Source organism: Pan troglodytes, chromosome 1 (assembly GCF_028858775.2).
Source record: "Pan troglodytes isolate AG18354 chromosome 1, NHGRI_mPanTro3-v2.0_pri, whole genome shotgun sequence".
Taxonomy (NCBI): domain Eukaryota; kingdom Metazoa; phylum Chordata; class Mammalia; order Primates; family Hominidae; genus Pan; species Pan troglodytes.
The window spans coordinates 84,387,875-84,412,316 of NC_072398.2; the positions used below are offsets into that span (position 1 = coordinate 84,387,875).

The 24,442-nt window shown below is 42.6% G+C and overlaps 1 protein-coding gene and 1 long non-coding RNA gene across 12 annotated transcripts in view; both read right to left on the reverse strand.

Annotated features, from left to right (window-relative positions):
• The window catches only part of LOC104003535 (uncharacterized), a 28,509-nt gene extending 4,743 nt beyond the window's left edge, over nucleotides 1-23,766 (reverse strand). The window contains exon 1 of the long non-coding RNA XR_001710744.4: nucleotides 174-23,766. This is a non-coding gene — a long non-coding RNA (uncharacterized LOC104003535). The remainder of the gene's footprint in view (nucleotides 1-173) is intronic.
• The window catches only part of PBX1 (PBX homeobox 1), a 326,500-nt gene that overhangs the window by 161,177 nt on the left and 140,881 nt on the right, over nucleotides 1-24,442 (reverse strand). The window lies entirely within an intron of this gene.

Below are 24,442 nucleotides of genomic sequence, written 5' to 3' on the forward strand. Positions count from 1 at the left end.
ATTGTTAGTGTTAGTGTATTTTTATATGTGGCACAAGACAATTCATCTTCTTCCATTGTGGCACAGGGAAGCCAAAAGAGTGGCCAAGGGAAGCCTGGCTAGAGAAGTCATTTGTATTTTCTGTTTGTATGACATACATATATGACAGAGGGAGAAAGAGAAAGAGCACTTACGGGTGAGAAATCCATGGGCCTGGAAGCTCAGTAGAGTTCCTGAATGTTTGGATTTGACTTATGACCTTTTGAACTGCAGAAGCAACGGTTCTGATGGCACGTTCTGCAGGACCTCCATGCAACAAAGACTTGTAACCCAGTATCATATTTTCTGTTCAAACAACATTCTTTTGGGGCCAGGGAAGGGTAAATCAAAATCAATTAAAATGCTTTTGAACTTCTAAGAAAGTCATTCCAGGTTTTAGTTGAAAGAACCTTGTTTCTGGTAAGCATACGTGTTCAGGTAGACCCACAGACTACCCCTAACCCGCATGCAGATTATATTATTTGGAAATAGAAAGCTGAGTTCAGTAAACACTCCCCACACTTCAGCTCCTTCCAGGCTGTGGGCTCTGGCCCTTCTTCTCATCTGCACAGTTCAAATTAATTATACACTTTAATTTCATGAATTATTAATTTGATTCTGACTCGGCAGCTTATGATTATCCAGCGCTACAGACTATACAATTCCAGCTTCATTAAAACATCACCAGCTGCCTGAGAGACAGACATTAAATAGGGGAGAGCAATAATAAAATTAAGCTTCCGGCGCATAGCAACAGAGTCTTCCTCAGTCGCAGGCAGTGCAGGGCTCTGCTGCCTGGCTGGCCCAGGCAGAAAGGAAAACGTCCTTTTAGACAAGTCCACGCCCCTTCTCAGAATGTGTTTCTTGGCCTTCCACCATGCACACAACCTCAGATGGTCAGATGGCATGACTGAGGGTTTGTATACTCAGCTATCTATCTCTCCCTGCAACCCCTTTCATATGCCCGCCACCCCTGCTCGTCCAACATTAATTCTTTGATGACTGCCAATGCTCCAAGCACATCCAGTCTGGCCACCTCCCAGTGTTTGCGAGACTGCCAGCTTCTGGGAAGGGTTCACAACTGCTGACAGCTTAGCAGGTAGAGTGGAGCAGAAGCCTCTAAAGAGTTAGCCCAAGAAACTCCTCTGCACTGTGCCTCTCTTCCCTCTCTTTGGCTTCTTGGTTTAAGAAGCAGTAGTCTGGTGCCAGGAAAGGGATTGGGTTTTAGTAGGAGTGTCCAATATGTCCAATACATTACTTCACTATTTGGGGGTGACAGATGCATAATGCCCAATCTGGGTACATGTACAATCTGGTACATGATAGGTGCTCAATCAGTACAAGTTCCCTTACACCATCCTCGCATTTATAAAATGAGAGCATTGAGCTCCTAATCTCTAAAGCTCCTTTCCATGCTGATTTCTGAACCTCTGTATAGAAAGTTCACCATTTCTGCAAACCATATGACCCTAAGATACGTCTGATGACTCTCCCCCAGAAATTCCATGCTTACTGTTAACAGGGAGTACTAAAAAATCATACATGTATAACTCAACAAGATCACGGCTATAAGGTTTGGAAGAATCCTCTTGGAAATCACCCTGGGCAGTGGCTCTTCAAAAAGGGAGTCCTGGGCAGTGCTTCTGCATCCTTTGTGAAGTTCATACCCTTCTTCAAAGGGTTCAAGAAATCACTGGTTGCTAAGGCATGGTCTTAGTTGGATGAGCATCATGAAAGTAAGTGACAAAGAAGAAAAATGACCAAAACAAAGAAAAGAATGAGGAACAGAATCTTGATGGTCAGTGGAAGAGGAGGGGAAGAGAGAGGAGGAGAGGGAGAGAGATCCAAACATCTTTTTTTCTTCCGTTTTGTATACAAAAAGCCCAGTTAGGCATGCAGAGTCTTCTGTGGATTAATATACTTCTTCAAATAAATAAAACCACAGCACTTTCTCCCAGTAACTTTGTGGCAAAACAATCTGTAGAAGGAAAAGGTTGGAATTTAGACATTCCATTTAGTTGCTTCAGAATTCTAAAGACCCCAAACCTTGTGGGATTTCAAATCGATGGAATTAATTAAGGGAGATGTCCAGCACTCTCCACTAAGTAATCAGCAGGTACAGTAGACCTGAAAGTCTGTAAAGAAAAATGGAACCGGATGACATTGAGGGAGGCAGCAGGGATTAAAAAATGAGGATCCGAATGGGAAAGGTGCCCACCCATTGATCGCGGCATAAGAGATTAAGGCTTCGATGAGCAGCAAGAAGATTCTATAACAGAAAATGGTTGCAGAGCATGAGCTTAGGCCCTGAAGATATCTATAATCAGTGACAGCCAGGCATAGACAGACAGGGGACCATTTGCCCAGGAGCCAGGACCTGAAGAGTCGGTCAGGGGGTAAGATATAAAACTGGGTTTAAAAGATGTTAGTAGTATATAGGATAGTGTATCATTTTATATCATGTCATATTTATTTTCTATTTCTTTCACTAAAATGGAAGCTCCATGAAGGTAAGAACTTTGTGTGTTCTGTCCACTGTTGGATCCTCAGTGCCTAGAATATAGCCTGTCACAAAAAGATACTCATTCATATTTTGTAAAGGGAATAGGTAACATGAACACAGGAATGAAGCACTGTAAGTGAAAATAGGCACCCCGCTAATCCTTAAGCGTGATTCCCCATTTCCCTGGACAAGGCAGAGTCAAGCCGAGAAAGGAGGAGCCACAGGCCAGCTGTTAATGAGACACTAAATAAAACGTTCAGTATTCATACCTGTGGAACATGGGTGAACCTTCTGGTAACTCGATTTTTCACACCAATGACAGCAAATGAGAAAGTGAGAGAAGCTAGATAAATGTTTTTGAAAGCATTACTGCAGTGGAAAATAACTGCACTCTCAGGACACAGCACTGTAGCTCAAAGAATTCAATTGTTTTCGCTTTTAAGTCATTATCCTTCTTCCTCCATTCTCTTCCAGTCCTGTATAAGAAAATACACACACACACACACACACACACACACACACACACTACACTGCCACCCAATTTTACAGATGGAGTGTCACCGAGATTTGGAGCAGTGCCCTAAACAGAATTCTGGCCACACTGAGAATCAAGTAGAAAGCCTTAAGACCCCATGGCTCCCAGGTTCATATGCAGCAGTCAAATGCCTGCTCAAGGGCCCAAGGGGGAGAAAAGCAGTGAGTCCCCTGTTCCTCCGTGCTCAGCTGACCTTTCCACCACAAAGCATGACTAGAAAAAGCCCCCTGCATGATGATGCCAAAAGGCAAATTCCAGAAATGGGAGTAGACAGTTTCCGATGAACCCTAGAATGCTTACAGACTCGCAGGATTAGAAGAAACCTTTATAGACACGTACACTTGTCCTTGCTTGCTCGGCCATCTTCTCACTGGTTCAAGTAAACAGAACATGATGCCTACCAAAGATATCCTGACATGCTTCTGAAGAGAGAGGCTCCTTCCCCCTGCTCAAGAGGATGAACCTAAAATTTGCTGCAATGAAGGCATGGTCACTGTAAATATACCTCAGGAAGGAAACCGCAGAAACCCTAAGTCAACCACAGTTCCAGTACAGAGGAAGCCCTCCCTTGGACAGAGGTCATAAGGCTAAACAAGCAATGTTCCATTGGACACCTCTGTTACCTTAATAGGCATCTCATCACCTCCCTGCCCAAACGCCACTGCTATTCATACTGAATAAGACATTAGCTAGACCTGGAGGCAGGTCTAATGATAATATTTCTTCACTTGAGCCCCCGGTTTGGTCACTGGCAGAAGGTATCCTTGAGGGGCTTCTGTTTATGTCAGCAGATGTTAGCCTGAGAAGTAGCAGCTTTTGTTTCCATGACTTCTTCCAAATGAAGTCAGAAGCCTCCAGGGTTCTCAGATACATCAGAGAGTTCTAGGGGCATTGTTTCCTTTGTGACCAGAACTATAATGTGGGGAGGGAAATGCTGACTTTCATTGCACAGTAGAAAATGTCAGTCATATTTCCAAGAATCTCTCAAAGGGGTCAGCATGTTCACATCAGGATCCTTGGCACTACGGGTGACTTCACATACAGTAAAAGATCCAGTAGGCTCTGGCATCTAAGAGCTTAGAATCCAGACATGGTGAAGTTTCCCATGAGCCCCAGATATCCACAAAATTGCCTGTGGTCATTAAACCCACAGGACTGTTAAAAAAAATAAAACACAGAAGTATGCAGAACAATGAAGGAAGGATTTTCTAAAACAAAAAACACAATCTTTCATTGTTTCCCCGTCTTTACAATAAAAACACAGTTTTGGACCTGTCTGGACAAGGGGACTTTCCAGTTTCCATGTGAGGCTGGACATTTTGCATTCAATACAAATTAGTTCCTCAAAATCAGAATCAATTGTCATAAAATGTAGGGAAGCATTTCCCCACGGGGCAAGCATTTGTGGTAAAACTGGAAATGTTCAACTTGATTATAATGCTTCACGAAAAGGTCAGCGTGGGATTTCAGAGCTTTACCTTGAGGATGTTAACTCTGTTTGCAGGCAGGGTGAAATGGGGAGAGTGAGTTTGCCCAGGCTTGCCATGTCCACATTGCTCTGATCACCTGTCACAGGGCCAGCAGCAGACTGTGTGCCTCAGAAAACAAATGAATGCATGTATACACACGCACACTTTAGACACACACATACCCCCCATGTGCTTTCCAGTGCCCAGACACCTCCAAATTCGATGACAGAAAGAGTGTGCCAATGTGGGTATATTCATTGGATAAGACAAAAACAACATTACTAACAGTAATCTAAAACAACAGGTCTCAATTCACTGGGACATGGCATAGCATCACCTGGAGAGCTTTCCAAAAATACAAATGCCTGCACCTCCCCATATCCAGAAATTCTGATTCAGAGCATGCACAAATATTAAAAAGGTCCCCAGGTAATTATAATATGCCATATACCTACTCCCTGATTTCCTGTAGAGACAATATTTACAATGCCAATTAATAGCCTAAAGCTTTTACTCAGGACAAGTAAAAATGGCTACCACTTCCTGATGTCCAGGTTCTGGCTGTATATTTGTCACAGAACTTCATTATATTCAGAATCATGGTTCACATTCCACAACTGGCTCTACACATCAGACCATGAGCTTTCTAACCCTACCTCTAACAGAATGAAACACAGATAGAAGAATTTCTCCTAACCCTACCCCAGATTTAAACCTGAATGAGAGTGATAGAAAAATGGCTCCTCATTGAGTTGCTTGCTCCTGGGACACCACCCTAACCATTTGTTCTCTCTCACAGACTGGCATTTCTGTGTAGGTCTCTTTTGCAGCTCCTGGTAGCCCCTAGCTTGTTCAGTTTATCAGATCTGACGGGGTCATTGCCTGTGAGCAAGGCTGAGTAGAATTCTGAAACACTTTTTTTTTTAATCAACCAAAAGTTGTCATTTGGCCAGATCCTGAGGGTGAGCCCCTCCTTACTCAGTAAAGCTGAGTGTGATTCAACTTGGAGGAGAGGGACTTACTATGAAAACTAGAAAAACAGGAAAACAATTTCAGTTTTAAGAGACCAAAATTATGCCTTACTTGCAAGTCACAACATTTTTACATTTTGAAATCTAAAATTCTGAAACAGACTTCTTTTTCAAAACTAATTCCTGCCACAATGATAAGAGTCTTTCAATATCTCCACCATATTCACATAAAGTCAAAGAGTCAAAAGCATTCTGAGTCTCCGGCAACCATCAGTCAGGCAACCTCTGTCATTGGCTCTGATGTTACGAAGTGGTAGAGGTGGGCTGGGCTCATCCTCAAAGCCTAGGCAATCCAGAGTTTGGCTGCCCATGTGCTTCTATGTCATTGCCAGGTGAAAACTCATGTGATAACAAGAAGCACAGTGATTCCACAGAACCATTTTGAACACTCCATTTGTCACCCAAATCTTAAATACTCCTGGTTGTCAGGTATTCCTCATGGGCCTATATGTACCAGAGTTAGTCCTATGGGAACAGCGCCCATTAGTGAAGGTCACCCCACCCTGACCACTCAGAGTTATGTCCTCAAAGTTCCTAAATGTGATACAACTGGAAGCTTTAATTGGCAGATTTTCACCCCAGGCATGGCTATCTTTGTGGAGGTTGTGCATGACAAATTCTTTTGCCCAAAACACCTAGATTCTCCAAAATTACCTTGAATATGCTGCAATGCCAACAATGCAAGTTTTTATTACACATTAATGTATATGGCAAATTTAGAGTCAAAAAAGAAGGTAAAACATGCCACATTCGTGGTAAGTCCAAATGGAAACACAACTTTATCCACAGTTTAGGAATCAGACTTGGATCTGACTTCCAACTCTGTGCCTTAAAGCATGTGTCCCCTTGGGCAAGGTACTTACTTACTTTGAACCTCAGTTTTGAATCTACGCAAATGGGGATAATGTCATTTGCCCTGATATTCTTTTTGAGAATTAAATAAACAAATATGGTGTCTGACACAGTACATGCTTAATAAAAGATTGCTAGTATAGTAACAGTTGTTATATAGATTATCTTCTCGCTGAAGTTATGCTAGGTACTACTTCTTAGTGAAGAACAAGTCCTGGACAGGGAGCAGGTAATATTAATTCCACTTACTGCTCTGAAACCACCATCTTCCCCTAGACAATGACTATTAACTTGTTTTTGAGCTCTACCTCTGATGCCTTCAGCCAAGGCACACCTGTTTCCAGGTAAGACTAGATGAAATAAATGCTTTGTTTCATTTCTCCATTGGAAATGAGGTCTTGGTCTATGCTGAGGATGTGTCAGGGGTGTGTCTGTTCTAAGTTTCTGGAGCCACTGCACACCTGCTCGAATAGCTGAAATGCATACTCCGACCATCTCAGAGCTACAGAAGTCCCAGTTGCTGCTGGAAGTATTTTTAGCTGCATTATTTATTTGAACACCTGCCTGACAATCCTAGACAGAGCTCAGTCTGGGAGGGGAAGGGCCACCAGAACACCCAAGCGTTCCTTCCCAATATGGTTGCATTTGCTAATCTGTACCCACCCTGTGGCCAAGAAGAGCCTTTCTCTTCCCAAAGAGTGGTTCTGATCACAACACACCACAGGCAAATAAAAGTCTCCAAAGAAATACCTCCAGTGTCATATTCTTAAACAGGACCTCATAAAACCCAAGAACCTTAATGCCAATGCCATGTGAAACACTGAGCCTCTCATCCTGGCAGCTATGAACATATCAGTCACCCTCAGCTATCCTTCCGGTGGTGACACACTACTAACCAATATCACTTCCTTTATTTTACCCGTACAAAAACTGAGATGCAGAGAAAATGGCTATAAAAATGCTGTCCTCTTTCTGACCATTCTGCGTTCGTGTATTTGGTTCTTCTCAAATATAATGTCCTGCTGCTGACTTCAACCATGCCCATTTTTCAGTTCATAGCCTCAACTCCTTTCTCTTAACTATCAACTCCCCACCACAACCACCCTGAAACTTAACTGCTGTCTGTCTCCGAAACTGCATATTGTCTGTATTCCAGTATTTAATGTTTTAATTATGTTCCATGTTGAACTGTCTGGCACCCAGGACGTGCTCAACAAATTGAAAGGATGATTTTTAGGTCTTGTAAGAAAGATACTATGCATGTTTTGGCTTTTATTTTTTCTTTAATAGATTCTTTTTTTTTCTTCTCTTCGTGTATTTCTGTGTGTGTGTGTGTGTGTGTGTGTGTGTGTGTGTGTGTGTGTGTGTGTAGAGATGACATTTCCCATGTTGCCCAGGCTGGTCTCAAACTAGGCTCAAGCGATCTTCCTGCTTTGGCCTCCCAAAGTGTTGGCATTACAGGTGTGAGCCACCACACTTGGCCTTTCACAGCTTCTAACTCAGTACCAGAGACTTATCAGGTACAGAATAAAAGGTTGCAGATTGACTGAAAGCCCCTCTCAAGGCTGCACTGCCATCTGCCATCATTAGAATGTTTACAGATCAAAATTCTTGCTGCTGGCACTTAGGTCTGGCTCACCAGGTCATGCTTTCTCTGCTCATTCTGCCTTGGGCTAAATTGCCTAATTTTTCAATATGTAGGCTACATATTCTTTTCAATGGGGTAAGGATCTTATTATTTATTTAACTCACTAGAGTCTTAAGTGACTGTTTATGAAAGGTTCTGAGATCCCAGAAGGAACGATGTGGCATTTAGTGCAAAGCACCACTGCCTTGCATAGATCAGTGGGTGGTGTGTACAGACATACACATAAAAACACTACTTGGCAGTCACCACACACATTGTTTTTGTATGATCTGAAAACATCTTGCTGGCATAATTCATAAGCAGAATGTCTTTATATTTAATGACCCAAATATGCCAGTCACGTGCTTCTGAAAAGCAAGTTAGATCCAATAAAACAGCAATTTTGTTAACCCTCCTCACCACCACCCCACTAAAATAATCTCTGCTTTAAATTCTGACCTCTCTGAATGGCTTCTTTGAGAAGTATAAGTGGGCAATAGGCCTTTGTAAGCCATCATCTCATAGTGTAGGCATGAGAGGAGGCGTGGAATACAAATGGTCCTGGCAGTGCGAGTTATAGACCCAAAGATACAGATTTTTAAGGAACTGGTAGAATTTATGCTATGAGAGGAAGAGTTTATCCCGGCTTAGACTTCTGAGTCAGAGAAATAGACTCAAATAATTCACAAAATCCTATTTTAGAAGAGAACAGTCATCCAGTCCAGTTATAGACTTTGAAGGCATGAGCTAGTCAAGCAAAAGTAGACCTTCAGCAATTACTTATCCATTTAACAACTATTTATCAAGTACCTATTATGATCCAGGTATTATTCTAAGCACTAGACAACAACAGGAGTTAGATAGATAAGGTCCCCCAGCATGGTCCTGTCTCTTCCCTTCTTCAGGACAAATGACAAGAATGCCATAGCAATATGCTGGGGAGGGTTCTTGGGCAGCTAAGAATACACCAACTCCTGCTACTGAGAACCTCAAAATCAACTGACCCTCAAGATCACTAGGCCTTCCCAGGTCTTCATGAACAACCAACTACAAAGAAAACAAATGACAATAACAAAACTCCATGATTATAATCAGACCTCTGCAGTACCGAAAGGTCTTCCATATACTACCAAAGATATCATCATCATTTTTCACTGTTTCTCCTGAAAGATATTTAAGAAATGAATGGCTGAGAATGGGCACACAACTTAGAAGAAAAATCATTTAATTCTGAAAGAGTCATCACTTGCAAAGCCCAATTAAAAGTCATATTCATTCATTCATTCAACTATTCAATAGTGAACATTTATTGAGCAGCTCTGTGTGTAGAGCACTTTATGAGTTAGGTGCCTTGGGAAATACTGAGATGGATGGCACAGTCCCAGCTCTTGAGGAACTTAAAAAAAAAAATCAATGGGGAAATTACAATCTTCATTTTACAGATGAATAAACAGTGGCATGGACAGTTAAGGGATTTATTTTGAATGCTTCATCATAGAACTAAATCACAAAATACTCATCAAAAAGATGCAAAAGCACTCAGCTAGAAGGTAGAATATCCTAGCTCCAGTCCTGGTTCAGACTCACTGGTCAAGTCCATCCCCTTTCTTGGGTTCTAATACCCTTTACAAAATGAGTGGGTAGTCTTCAGAGTGGGTTCTTCCAGCTCTAGGACGACATAATTCTAACACTTGTGAATAGTAAGGTTTGGTGGTCAGAACTAAAGAACTCAGTCTCTTGACAAAGGGAATGACGTTTAATATGAATTGTTATTGAGAGAATTTAAAGTCCCACCTAAAGGAATATGGAAGCTATTCCATTCCACTGGCTATGATTGCATTTGTTCTTAGAAGATGCTCAGGCCTAAATATCTTCTTCAGTGGACTTTCTAACTGGTATCTCTCCTATCTTAAAATAATGATAAGGAAGGCTGCAGCCTTTCCCTACATCTCCCTTCAGCCCCTGCTAAGTATCTATAACACAGGGTAATAAGTGTTTGCAAGAACTACGTTGCTCCCTGTAAGAATAACTGTTCCAACGATAATGTAACTCACCTATGTGTGATGTGACAAACGGGGGCTTAGCCTACATGTAAAGAACTCTTAATTAAAGGTTTAATAGACAATGAGAGGCTTGAACTAGATCATACATGTAAGATCCCTTCCGGCTTTGGCTTTCTATATTACTATGAATTCTGTGAAGACAATATAAAAGATTTCTTTATTGAGTTAATCAGGGAATCTAGAGCATTAACCAAAATCATTTATATTTGGCTTATCAGTGCTTACTTCCAAAAAAGAATAATAGGAATTAGTGTAGAAAAACCTTAGTTTGGATCTTTAAAAACAAACTGTTTAATAATTTCACAACATTTGGAACCCTCCCCAGAGCTGTTCTCTGAACTTGGATGATGTCTCCTAAATTGCCAGTCAGCTGGCCATTTTGCAACACGTGAGCTGTGAAATCATATATGTGACGATCTAAATGACAGAAGAAATGGCTTTGAATCCTTTTGTTTATATTTAATTTTTCCCTTCCTGCTTCGACATATCATTTGTCCTTAACACTTTTATTTTTTGGTCCTAGAGGCACAGGTGGTTCTTATTTCAGGCTGTATGAACAGTTCTGCTATTCAAAGATTAATGAATAAAAGGGCCTTGTAAATAGATTAGCATGATAATGGTAATAATGTTTTCTGCTGCTTTCTGCTGCCTTCTGTGCCTACTTCAATCTGTGTGCCCCTGAAAATGCCTCCCCTCCCCCATGCACGGGTTCCTTTCCCCTCTTTCCCACCACCTGATTCTTTCAGTCTTAGGAAGACAAAGTGACTCATGAATCAGGCAGCTGTACAGAAAGCAACGAGAGGATGGAAGGAAGGGGGAGAAGAGGGGTGGAGAGAGACAGAATAGAGAGTAAAAACCCTAATGTACTTTAAGATAGGAAGGTTTATGCAGAATGTGGAGAAAATACAAGACTCCACTTTTTAATGCAAACAATATCTTCAATCTTCCCCTTCTTTTTATGACACTTGCTGTCTATCTATCACCATTGGAAACTTACCTGTTTTTATTTTAATCTCATGTTCCTGACCTTCTACACATACTTTTTATCATAGCTGTTGGAGAGCCATGTTGGAGGTCAAGATTTTAGAGAATTACATCTAGAAGCAAAGGCTAGTTACAGGTTTGGCTTTTCTCTATCACTACATAGAGACAAGTTCAAAGGGCCTTTCCTTGAAGGTTTTACCAAGAGGCAGAAACTTCTCTGAAAACTTACAACTCCTCCCTAGGGATTTAGTGTCAGTCATTAACGAATGACTTGGTGGGACCCCTGCTGACATCCTCCTTGAGCCTCAATCAATGTAAGGAGACTGTAAGGATCTCCACACTCAAGACTTGCCTGTGCTCCTTTCCTCGTAGCCTAACCCATCATCTGGCCTCTAGGCATGTGTAAGGATGATGAGTTGGGCAGGGCAAGTCATTCTGGAGGGATGCCATGAAGTCGTCGTCCAGGCAAAATGGATTTAGACAGAAAGCAAAAGTCAGTCCCTAGAGCAGGACAGAATGTGGAAAGAGACCAGTCTTTCAGAACCGCACACCTATGCCTGCCTGCCTAGGTGGAAAGTCCAACTGCACGGAGACGCTGAACCGAACAGGGAACGGGCCCACACACCAGGCCAGGAAACAGTCACTTCCCTTCCTTTGTCTCCTAAGACCTGCACGTGTTTTCCCTCATTTGAAGGGAGCCCGGAGCACTGGAAGCTGGGCTGACCCTCTGCCTCTCGTGGTGATTAACATCCCCCTCCGCCTCACTCTGACCCCCAAGGGGGCACACATTACTATCCACCCCACCTCCTGCCTCTGTGCCTTCCGATATCAACCGGGAAAGGAAAATCTAAAAATAAAGCCAGGGCCAGAGTGTGTACCACTCGATTGGGCTCCTGTGCTCACAGATCTGCTTATTTTGGCCTATCTCTCCCCAGCGATAAGGCTGCTAACAGCCTGTTATCAGCCAGTCGGTGAAAATGTGCTCCAGCCTGATTAGGCCTCAGTCTTTGCCAAGGTTATAAACAGCCGTTATCGTTTTCCCGAACAGAATAATCCGGACAGTATCAGCTCAGAAACATATGGGCCACACAGAGAAGATAGCCGCTGACGGACACTTCATTTTAATTGTAATGAGTGGGTAGCAGCAGCCTGCAGACAGCAGACAGAGAGCTGCCCGACTGGCAGTGGGGCTTTTTTTTTTTTTTTTTTTTTTTAAATCTCTTCTTCCTTCCCTGGGTTCCAACGCCTAAGCTGCTTTGATATTCTGGGTGGCATAATGAAGTGGCCCCTCCCCCAGATGTTACCAGTCACCAACCATGACCCTTCCCTGCAAGGCAGATGGGACCCTTCTGATTCTCTTACGGTGGGGGGGGGTTTGAGGTGGGGGGGCAGACAAAAACCAACAACCAGCAAAGGGGAACCAGTACAGCTCTCCCTACTCTTCAGACAAAATTCAGTCTCAGTAACCTGTCCTGTCACCCCACCCTGCTCTCAGCCCCCACGGCCATGCTTCTTAAAGACCCTCGGCCTGTGAATGCCACATTTCAGTGTCCGGCAGACGGCAGGCTTTCAGCACATGATGGCTGAATACTTACGAATGGGGCATTTATAGCACTTCCTTCAGCCTTCCACATGTACACATATACATCAGGCAAGATTAAGCTTGCAGGGAACAAGCCTACGCATGTGGGATTTTGTGTTCTGAAAGCAATTTCCAAAATCTCCGCTCTCCCAATGCTCTTTCATGAGATTCGTTCCTCAGGCTTGACACAGAAATCCAACTGACTGGTGTGAGGCAAGTAGGAAGGTAGACGCGACAAAAAGAGAAAACTAGCCGGGCGCAGTGGCTCACGCCTGTAATCCCAGCACTTTGGGAGGCCAAGGCATGTGGATCACGAGGTCAGGAGATCCAGACCATCCTGGCTAACATGGTGAAACCATGTCTCTACGAAAAATACAAAAAATTAGCCGGGCATGGTGGCGGGCGCCTGTAGTCCCAGCTACTCGGGAGGCTGCGGCAGGAGAATGGCGTGAACTTGGAAGGCAGAGCTTGCAGTGAGCCGAGATCGCGCCACTGCACTCCAGCATGGGCGACAGAGCAAGACTCTGTTTCAAAAAAAAAAGAGAAGACTGATGATTAAAGTTTTGGTGAAAGGGTCACCTGTCTGCTTCTGGGTCAGCAGAGGTCTTGGTTGCTGACAACTAGGCCCTGGTTCACTGCTGTTGGTACAAAGTCAGCAGCCACCCTGTTCTTTCATAGGGTGATGTATTTTCCCCCCTCAAGTGTTACCATAAACAGAGTGGTAAGAAATGAGCAGAAGAAAAAAGAGAAAGGGTTGACAGCAAGAAGGTACAAGATGAAGAGTGCATCTCTCCCTGCATTGAGCAGCAGATGCACTCTGTGTTGCCCCTATTGTTGCTAGACTAAGGTTCACGCCTGGCTGGCCAAATGGGGTCAACAACAGCAGGTGGGACTTGGAGGAAGGTAAGCCATCACGCCCTGCCTCGCACTTAGTCATCCCTGTTCATTCTTCTCATCAATATTCATGTTTCACAATATTTCAAATAATTAAATATCCTCAACTTGTTCTTCTTTTCCTGATCCTCTTCTCTATTTTACTCCCCTCTCTCCTCCTTAAACCCTCAAGGCTTTTCTCCGTTTTACCAAAGAAAGCTAGCACCGCCAGGCGTGGTGGTTCACACCTATAATCCCAGCACTTTGGGGGGCCAAGGCGGGCAGATCACCTGAGTTCAGGAGTTTGAGACCAGCCTGACCAACATGGAGAAACCCCGTCTCTACTAAAAATACAAAATTAGCCAGGTGTGGTGGCGCATGCCTGTAATCCCAGCTGCTTGGGAGGCTAAGGCAGGAGAATCGCTTGAACCCAGGAGGTGGAGGTTGCAGTGAGCCGAGATCACGCCATTACACTCCAGCCTGGGCAACAAGAACAAAACTCCATCTCAAAAAACAAAAAGGAAAAAAAAGAAAAAAAGCCAGCACCTTCCACTGCCTGCCTACACACTCAATATATTCAATAGCATTGAGGACATCCCCCAGTTTAAATTCAACCTCTGGAGTCTTTCTTATAACGAAGAAAAAAACTGAAAAGAGAAAATGGAAAAACGGCATATGAATCTAAAAGAAATTCCCTCTGATGTGTGATGCTGCTGCCTCCCTCTTTTTTTGACATCAGTTTCAAATTCTGCAGAGAAAGGATGATGTTGCTTTGTCCACGAAGAAACAGTCACAATAGGTAATACTCACTGAACACTGGTGTATGTGTCAGACACTGACCTAAGCATTCTACATAAATTTGCTCATTTAATTCTCAAAACAATTCTATGATTCACACCCAGGTGGGCTGCTCACTGCTGCATCTATGCAATTCTAGGGACTCCTGGGCCTCACACCCAGGGAGCACCCTTTCCCAGCAGCCTGAAGAGGCCTGTGTCAGCTTGGCCACCCACCCCATCTCCATGCTTTCCTTCTGCAGATTTACAGGGACTGGATGCAGACAGCACTCCGGACCCGAGACGACTTCTGGTATTTCACTGTCAAGTGAAAATTGAGTCCGTGGTAATGTTCCTGCAATAATATCAAATTCAAAAGGGAAAGACGACGGAAATTCTGCTGCCAGCTGAAAGGAGCCTGAGGCACATTTTTGTTTTAATTCTTTTTTTCATGGCTTTTCAACACCTGCCTTCACTCTTCCACTCTCCCAACAAAATATGGCTTAGGTTGCCTTGCAGTATTAATAAGAGACTGGCCAGCAGACCTATGCAAGAAATTGCAGTGGGTGGTCTGCATGCAATGTCTTGGTGGTCTTGAACTCGGTCCTCTGACAAAGTTCAAGGTTACAGTGGTCTTTCCTGAGTTGCCATCAGAATCTGAAAATATCCTGGAAACATGAGAATCCCCCGCTGAACTCATGAGTTGGCTCAGCCGTTGTTTATTCAACTTAAAAGTGTTTTTCCCCCTTTTTCTATTTTTGTTTTCTTATGCTTTCTGTTTCACTGGACCCAGCTTTGTCCTTGCACAATTTCGAGTGAACAAGACTAGAGGATTTCCTGAAATAAGCAACTGGGCCTATTTCTCCAGCGGTCCTGCTTCCCATTTTGTCCATGGCCACCTTCTGCTGATCAGCTTCCACTTTCTTAGAAAGAAGACTAGCTTGCTCGGAGTTACACAACAGAGACAAATGGAGCCTTGAGAGTAGCAGATAGACAAAAGTGACCAACAAAGTTAGGTGTGCTGCAGCCTTCCTGTGTCTGCCACATCACTGACATTATGAAGTAGCAGTCCCCATGAGTACCATGACTACTTCTCAGAGTATCTATGGCACCACTGCCATCGCTGATTTGCTGGGGTGTCTCCGCGGCTGTGTGTACACCTCAAGGACTAGGACACTGTCTTCCTCTAGTCAGTATCCCCAGCACCTACCATGGTACCTGGCATACAGTCAGCACTCAATAAGTAGTGGTTAAAATGAAGAAACAGATTCAGCGCAAACCTGCTCAAATGGGTGTTCAAGGCCAAGTATTTTGGAGATAGCCTAGATTCAAACTTGGCATTTTCTAACTTTGTCTTGGTTACTTCTTTAGCCTCAGTTTCCTTATCCCTAAAATGGGTATAATATAATCACAGTACCTGTGCCATATATTTGTTGTAAAGATTGTATATGTTGATGGATGCAGCTGGAGGCCATTATCCTAAGTGATTTAACGCAGAAACAAAAAATCAAATACTGCACATTCACACTTACAAGTGGGAGCTAAACAATGGGTATACATGAACGTAAAGATGGCAACAATAGATACTGGGGGTTCCAAAAAGGAGGAGGGAGGGAAAGAGCAAGGGCTGAAAAACACTCTCTTGAGTGCTGTGTTCATTATTTGGGTGAGGGATTCAACAGAAGCCCAAACCCCAGCATTATATAATATACCTATGTTAACAAACCTGCATATGTACCCCCCTGAAACTAAATTAAAAGAAAAGAAAATATTTTTTTAAAAAAAGACTATATATGTGTAAAGCACTTAGCCCAGCTCCTGACACATAACAGTCATCTGATAAATATTTCTTACTTAGGAATGACCATCTCTCACTCATCTCTATCTGCCCCTTACACAGCTACTACAGTAGTCAACCTCTCTTACCAAAGAAAAGGCTGCGTGCAGTCCAGGAACTCTGGTTCCTATCCCTGCTTTACTAGGATTCCAGCAGTCACTTAGTCACTCTGCCTCGCTCTGCTTCTGTGGCCTGCATCAGGCTGAGGTCACTCGGCCTCACCTAACTCACTTGCAGGTTGGCTACGACACAGCATGGCCTACCAGATGGGGACAGGTGTGGAAAAGCAAAATCGAGGCTATCAAATCTGCTGTAAGTCATGCTCCGGCAAAGCCACTTGAAGTCTAGCCTGCCATGGACCTTGCTGCATGCCTCGGGGTGCCTCAGCTCTCTCGAGCTCTGCCAATGCTCTTGCCTTAATGCAGGGCTTCTAATCAAGATAGCACAATCGAAAGCATTTGCTCGGTTCTTAGTCCTCACAGTGATCTCTATTTAGTGGGAAATTAAACCACTTTAAGGGGCTAACACCCAGACAACCTATAATGCCATTTCACTCGGACAAGGCTTCCCCATCTGGGAGCAGCACGTTTTCTTTCCTCTTCCTCCCACTGTCCCTCCAGTCTCCTGGGTTTTTATCTTCCTTTCTGTTTCTTTTCCCTTTTCCCAAAAAGGGTGTCTTGGCTTGGCGACTCTTAAACCCAGCTGCATTCCCGAGACAAGCTCTTAAGCATAAATTCATTCCAGCATTGGGTTCTTCTTATTCTCTTTCCTTCCTCTCACTATGTAGCTGGAGTGAATTCATAAACAGTTACAGTGGTTTTAGCACCAGGGCCTTGTATGAGACAGGATTACAGGGGATTCAGCGCTTTCTCTCTCTCTCTCTCTTTCTCTCTCTCTCTCTCTCACACACACACACACACACACACACACACATACACACACCACAGTGGTGTTAGTCTCATTAGCCACAATAGTGTTCTAATCTCTCCCATCTCTAGATTTGCCCTACCCCTGGCTTACTCAGTGCTCTCCTTCCTGGCCTCCTGTGGAAATACTGCCAAATAAAATAACAAAATATTCATATGGTAAGGCACGTTAAAACCTTGGGAAGATTTAAGCCAGGGCTTCATGTCACAGACGCTCCCTCCCATAATCTGTATTCCAATCTCGATGCCAGCGGAGCTGTGATCAGAATATCCAAGGTCTCATAAAAGATTCAGGGTTTACTGACTTCCCAGACATTTGCTGTTTCACGTTGTTCCTGCTCACTCCCTTTCAGCCTCCAGAGCCCACAGTCCCTTTCAACTCACCACTACAGATGGCAAACTGGCCAAGACCATCCACTAACTCAGGACAAACACAGGTCCTAAATCTTCCCTGGGAATTTAGCTGGGACTAGGAAGGGGTTTTCAGTTCTTTCAGTGGCTTCTTTTGTTTGACTAAAGGTTTATTTTTCTGTAATTGCATGCCTGCTGCCTCCTCCATGGTACCTGGAAGTGGGACTTTGAAACCCAGGAAGTTAACAAGACTTCAGCAAGATTCCCCCACTTAGCTATGAGTGCTTTTGAGGGTAGGGTTATGTGTGCCTGACTCAGAGTGTTTAAATCTTCCTGGTTCTCACTGTTACTTAAATTAGAGACTGTGTTATTTAACCTTGTAAAGCATCAAGGCTATAATTTGTAGAGAAGGCAGTTCACCAAATAGGGGCTATGCATATTGTCATATGTTCAAAAAAAGGTATATCATATATATGTGACTGCATGAATCCAGGCAGGACACAGCTATCATACATATCACCATACTAGAATGGACATTAGTAGTTTAAAAACTCTAACAAGATATATTATGATTTAAGGAAACCGTGCATAACTAAAGGGGTGATTGTGAATAGATCTTATGACTTACTAGGAGGATTACAATGGATATCCTAGCCAGACTCCACTAGTGGATTCTAATATGATTTGCTTTCCAATCATATAATTCATGCACAGCTTATCAGAAAGACATTTAGTGAATAAAGGAAGTCACACCATACTTCTTAAGGCATGATCTAAAAGGAAACACAAAAGGAAACCTCTGCCCTGCCTACAGAAGTTTCCAGAGGAGCCCAGTGACCCACAGAGATGGCAAGAAGAGGTGAAAAGACACACAGTATATGGCTAACACCACTCAGCCATCAGAGGTCATAGGGGCAAAAGAGAACGGTAGTTCCACTGAATAACAGAATTGAGACATTTTCAAGATACTCCTTAGTAAGTCACAAGTGTCTAGAATTTTTTTATATCAACCATAGAATTCCAAAACTCAGCAATCAAAAACCAAAAGGCCAATTACAATTTAAGTCCTTTTGAAAACATTTTAGCTTATTTCTGTAAATGCTATGGCCACTAGACAAATTAACACAGAATTCCAGATCAAAGTGCCATTCACACATAGGTACTTGAATAACATCAGGCAGCATGAAGGTGAACAGGTGCTATAAACAACTTATTTGAATGTCTTAAATGTATCTACCACGAAAACCTTCTGAAGAGGTTAAGGAATTCTAGAATACAAATTGAAAATTAAAGGCAAGTTGATGGTACCTCAAAATTGAACTTGTCAAATGAGAAAATTATAATCAAAATTGTCTTCGTACTTTTCATATCCTTCACTGTGTTAGTCACATAATATATACATATACATGTTTCTGCATATGCATGTGAAAAATCAAAAAGGCAAACACATATCAGCGGCTAATCATAACATAATATAAAAAGAATATGAGGTCTGGTTTCATAAGTCATTATATCCATAAACACATGTCCTGAGGCTTAAGTAAGCAAGCAAGGCATCTCCTTCCACATAGTGATATGATCCCCAAAATTTATATGAAAAATTTTAAAGATTGAGCTATGTTACATTCTTTGGGGGAAACACCTTATTTAAAAGCAGTCAACAGTCAGATATTTCTGCAAGTAAATAATCCTGTAATTCATCTTGTTTAGTAACAATATATTTTTTAATTACCAAACACAACCTATATTATTTATTTACAGTAAAATGTATTTTCCCCAGACATATTATAATACTGTATAGATGAATGGTTCTCAACTGGGTATAATTTTGCCTCCCAGGAGACATCTGGCAATGTCTGGAGGCATTTTTGGTTCTCACAATGGGGGAGTGGGGATGCTGCTGGCATCTATGGGTGGAAGCCAGGAATGCAGCTAAACAGCTTACAGTACACAGGGCAGCCCCCATAATGAAGGATCATCTGGCCTCAAAAAGTCAATAGTGCTGAGGTTGAGAAACCTTTTTATAGATTATCACAAATGTTACCAAATTTCTCAAATGATTTCCCTCAAAACCTTTAAGAAATGAAAAATGAGAAGTTGGGGAAAACAAGAACACCTTTTGGTAGTATTTTGATTATCAAAGTTATAGTTGCTTTTGTGAATGCAACAATATATTACTTCACCATAAAATATGCTCTTAAAACCTAACACTTGTACTTGCATTACACCCACACACTGAGAAATGCTGGAGAATCAGCAAGGATTTTAGGAAAAAACATCTACCTGAGACATCCTTCAATGAACAGAGGAATACCCTGACCAACTGTGTTAAAAGCAAATAAAGTAAGATATAACAAAAGCTAACTTTTTAGCCAGTGAAAAATAAACACATCTGGTACATAGAGTCCTATGTGTGTGTATCCATCCAATTCTATAGTATCAGAGCTCTGACATTCAGTAATATAATAATATTATTTTTGAGATCAGTTAAGGTATAAAATGTGCGTACTCTCAGTCTTTAATATTAATAAGTCTTGTAACTAGCAGTTTCTCATAGCTCCGAATTCTTGAGCACAACTACAAAGGGCACTTATCCTGAAAAATCTAATAAATTTACAGTTTTATATACTTCCTTCAATTGTAAAAGTCTTGTTCAATAAACTTTAAAATGCCACTATAGAGCAATAACACAGACAGTATAAACCCAGCCCTGGGAAAGCTGTGCAACCAGAAATTGTTCCCCTTTCTGCTAGAGCAATAAAGTTTTATATGTTTGAACTGACTGTAAAAAGGTTTGAATGTTGGCAACTGGGGAATAATCTGTCTTCTTTATAGTTATTATCATATTTCCCACAAGACCCCTTGGTCTGTGTCAATCCTTCTTGTATATGACACCTTTGTACTGTCAGCGAAAGCAAGACTACTTTACTTTTTTTTTTAACTATAGGACTTGTATCTGTTTTCCTTCAGATTACAGCTAACAGGAATAAATTATTTCTGACAAGCATCTATTGCAGCATTTTACCAAATAAAGCTGGTTGTGAGCTGCTTTTCCAAGAGAGGGAGGGACCTCCTCCCTTCTCCTTCCCTCTCTTTCTCTCATCTGATTCAAATGCAATTCAGGGCTGGTTAAATTGGAGGAAATGCCAATAAAAAGAGATTTGTAGGAAAGTTGCTCTGAATGCCAGACCCCATTCAACATGGTGGTTCAGTTCTCATGGGTGCAATTGGATGTGTGGAGAAGGGACTTAGGAAAAGGTAGGAGGAGGAATCATCCCTTTCCCTTCCTGACCTCTCTTAGATCTGAGAACATCTCTGCATGCACCTGGATTCAGGCAGCACACGGAGTCCAGCCAGTAGAAGTGGCCAGAGTTTCCCACATTCTGATTAACAGCCAGTGACGGAAGCGGTAGCTATGACCAGCAGGGGCAGACACCCAAGCTGTCACATGTACGCCTGGGCTGTTGACTAACTGGTCATCTCAGCTGAAATGAGTTCAGGCTCGTGGTAATGAGCAGGGAGCCATTTTGTACATATGTGTTTGTGTCCCTCTGCCAGGCCTGTCATGCCACAGATCAACAATACATGGACCTATACCCAGTAATCCATTACACATAAGGCAGCCATATGAACTAAATATATTCTCCTCTCACTCACAATGCTACAGCACCATCCTGAAGTTGCTCGGCTTTCCACCTTTTAGAATAACAAGAAAAAGGCACAGAAGATAAGAATAGATTTTTGTAGCCCAGCATGGAGGTATACGCCTATGGTCCCATCTACTTGGGATGCTGAGGCAGCAGGATCACTCCAGCCCAAGAATTCTGGGCTGTAGTGCGCTATGCCAATTGGGTGTCCACACTCAGTTTGACGTCAATATGGTCACCTCTTGGGAGCAGGGAACAACTAGGTTGCCTAAGGAGGGGTGAACCAGCCCAGGTCAGACACATAGCAGTCTGTGTTGACCAATGGTGGGATCGAGCCTGTGAATAGCTACAGCACTCTTGCCTGACAACATAGTGAGACCTTGTCTCACTCTTTTTTTTAATAATAGACATTTGCAAACATCAGGTTTTTAAAAATCCAAAGATATATATGGTTGGATATCAGTGGAACTGGCACCATAAGTTAATTACCTCTGCACTCCAGAATAGACAAAGTCTCTCCAAAAGACCATGAGAGTAAGATGATGAGTCATAATGAATATAGGCATATGCAGATACACACAGACATACACAATGTCAACGAGAAGAATAATTTTCCTCCTCATCCTATAGACACTTAACAGACCTGAAGGGACAGTCCTGGCATTTCCCTTTTAGACAAAGAAGTGATTTCCCCTCTGTCCTCTCCATCCCCCAACCACCTCCCCCTTTCATTTTCATAGTGCTTTAGAAAAGGGCTGATATTTCCTGCACTGCATTCACTCTACCTGCCACTGTAGAAGCACACAGTCAAGCACATGCGTGACACCCTGTTCATGGGGGTAGGGTGATTCTTAGATTATGGTGTATCTGTACAAGTGCACACACTCACTCACACTCAAGCCCACCTTGGTCAACTCAAAATGAAGAGTCAACTCCAATATGAAAGCTCTGATGTGGAAGGGTAAATGCCAAATGATGTCTATAAACATAGCAGTTCTACCAGAATGAGGTAATGCAAATAAGGCTGAGTCAATACAATGACATCTCAGTGACTTTGGAAAAAGCTTGAGCCCATGCCCATGAATGTGAGCTCAGGGTATCCTCTTATTTTCTCCTCACTAAACCCTACATGAATGTTCAGGTGCACATTATGATGCCTTCTCCATGCCCAGTTCAGGCAACAAACATTTTAATCTACATATGGAGAACATTAAAAAAAAAACCTCATCGTGGTAATTGTCTCATACTGCCAGCCAGGGCAAGGCATACTGTGCTCCCTCCTGCTCTTCTCTGCAACCCCCAGAACGGAATTACTATACAAGCTATACCTTTTAACAAAGGTGTACTCATGTGCACCTTAAAAGTTCTTAAATAGCAGCTGCCCACTGGAAAACCATATGTCCGTAAGAGATTTTTATTCTCTCCATGTCCCCTTCATGCACTTTGTCTATGTGGTTAAAGTTTACAAATTATTTACTTTTCAATAGGTTTTTAATATAGACCAAAAGGTTGTGGGTCTCAGTCATATGTCACAGTACCACTAATAAAAGCAATATCGGTGCTATTATAAAAAACTTTCTGAACACATAAAACAGAGATAGAAAATGACACAAATCATAAGTACAGAGCTCGGTCAAAAAATACAAAATGCTTTAAAAATGTGCACAATCAGTCTTGTGCAGGACCCATGTGCTGATGAAGTGAGGGCATTGGTGGCATTGTAATTACTCTTGAATAGTAGTGAGTTATCACCTTTAAGACCAGTAACTAGACCATCACCACAGGGGAATGGGAGAGAGTGTGAAGGAAGAGGTAGTTTCTAATAAGTGAGGTAAGTACCACAGGCATGGGATTCATTGACAGTGTTTGTGAAATACAGATTCCTAGACTCCTATCAAATTTGCTGGGGCAAGGCCCGTGAATCTGCATTTCATAAACACCCACACCCGCAGGGGTATTCTTGGAATTACTGAGCTTGGCTAACGAAGTACAACAGCAATTTCCCTGCTGAACCCCATCACACTTTCTTTTCTGAAACTGGAGTGGCACTGCCCTGACTTGCCCAGGCCTCAGCCATATCCATATCTGAGATAACAATTGGTGAAGTTCAAAAAATGGCATTGTGTTTCAACACAGAAAAGAAAAAGGTTTAGAAAAATAACAGATCAACAAGAAAGTACTGTCCTGGAAGCTCTGCCTCATTCTGACTTTCCCCTGAACTCTGCTTTCTACATATCTTACCACTCTATGTATCCTAGTAGGGGGAAAAAAAAATGCAAAAAGGCAAAGAGTCTCCTGAAAAGATCAGGAGTTGGAGCTTTACCTTATTATCTGACATGCATATATTGTTTCATTACTAACAGAAATAATGATAATACTTGGCTATTTGCGTAATGTTTTAGAGGCTACCACACTTTCATAGGCATGACTATGTTTAGTCTTGCTAATGAATTTATGAAGTGTTATTATTCTCATGTTACAGATGAAGAAACTAACACCCAGAGAGGTTCAATGACATGCTCAAGGCCACACAGCAGGCAACTGTCAGAGGCAGATGGGAGTCCATATCAACTAAGTGGCAATATACAGGGCTGGCCACCACCAAAACACAAAGATGGGTGAAAAAAGTCATAGAAACCCAACACAAGGGAAAAGCACCTTGTTCACTGAAACTGGCAAACCTTCAGTTTACTTCACCTACCTCATCCAGGAGAGTTGGGTCCCCTTCCATCATCCTATCTGCTGCAGGGTCTCCACCTGACACGATCACCTTTATTATTACCTCTGTACCATGCACTGTAACTAGACCATGAGGTAATAAAGATGATCACTGTCTGCTCCCGTGTCCCCCAACCTAGAGCAAAGCCACCACATTCTGGTCAGTGGTAAACAGCTAGTATTTGCTACGAAGAGTAGCAAGAAACCTTCGGGTGCCACTAAGAGAATCAAGTAACATGAATCTCCTCCCCTACGTAACCAAAGCACTTCTCTTAAGTCTCCAATGGAGAAATAACAGAACCTCACGCTCCCTTGATGTGCCTTCCTTGGCTTCTCCATAACCCAGCAATCCTGGCACATTCTGTCTCACACAGCCACGGGAGTCCCGTGTCCCTCAGGAGCTGCCAAGCTCTCTGATGTACAGGCTGCTAATACAGTGTTATTAAGAATGCGTTTGTCTCCACTCCTTTACACACGCTGGCTTCCCTGCCTGAAGAAAAGCCACACACATGCTCCCACAGAGGGACCCAGCGAAAAGCCCTGGAACCCACAAAGGGAAATCAGCATGCCAAGGGTTAAGCACACCCTGTAATAAGCATCTCTGTTCCGGCATGTTGCGAAAGCCCATTACCTCCCGCCACATTACCTCA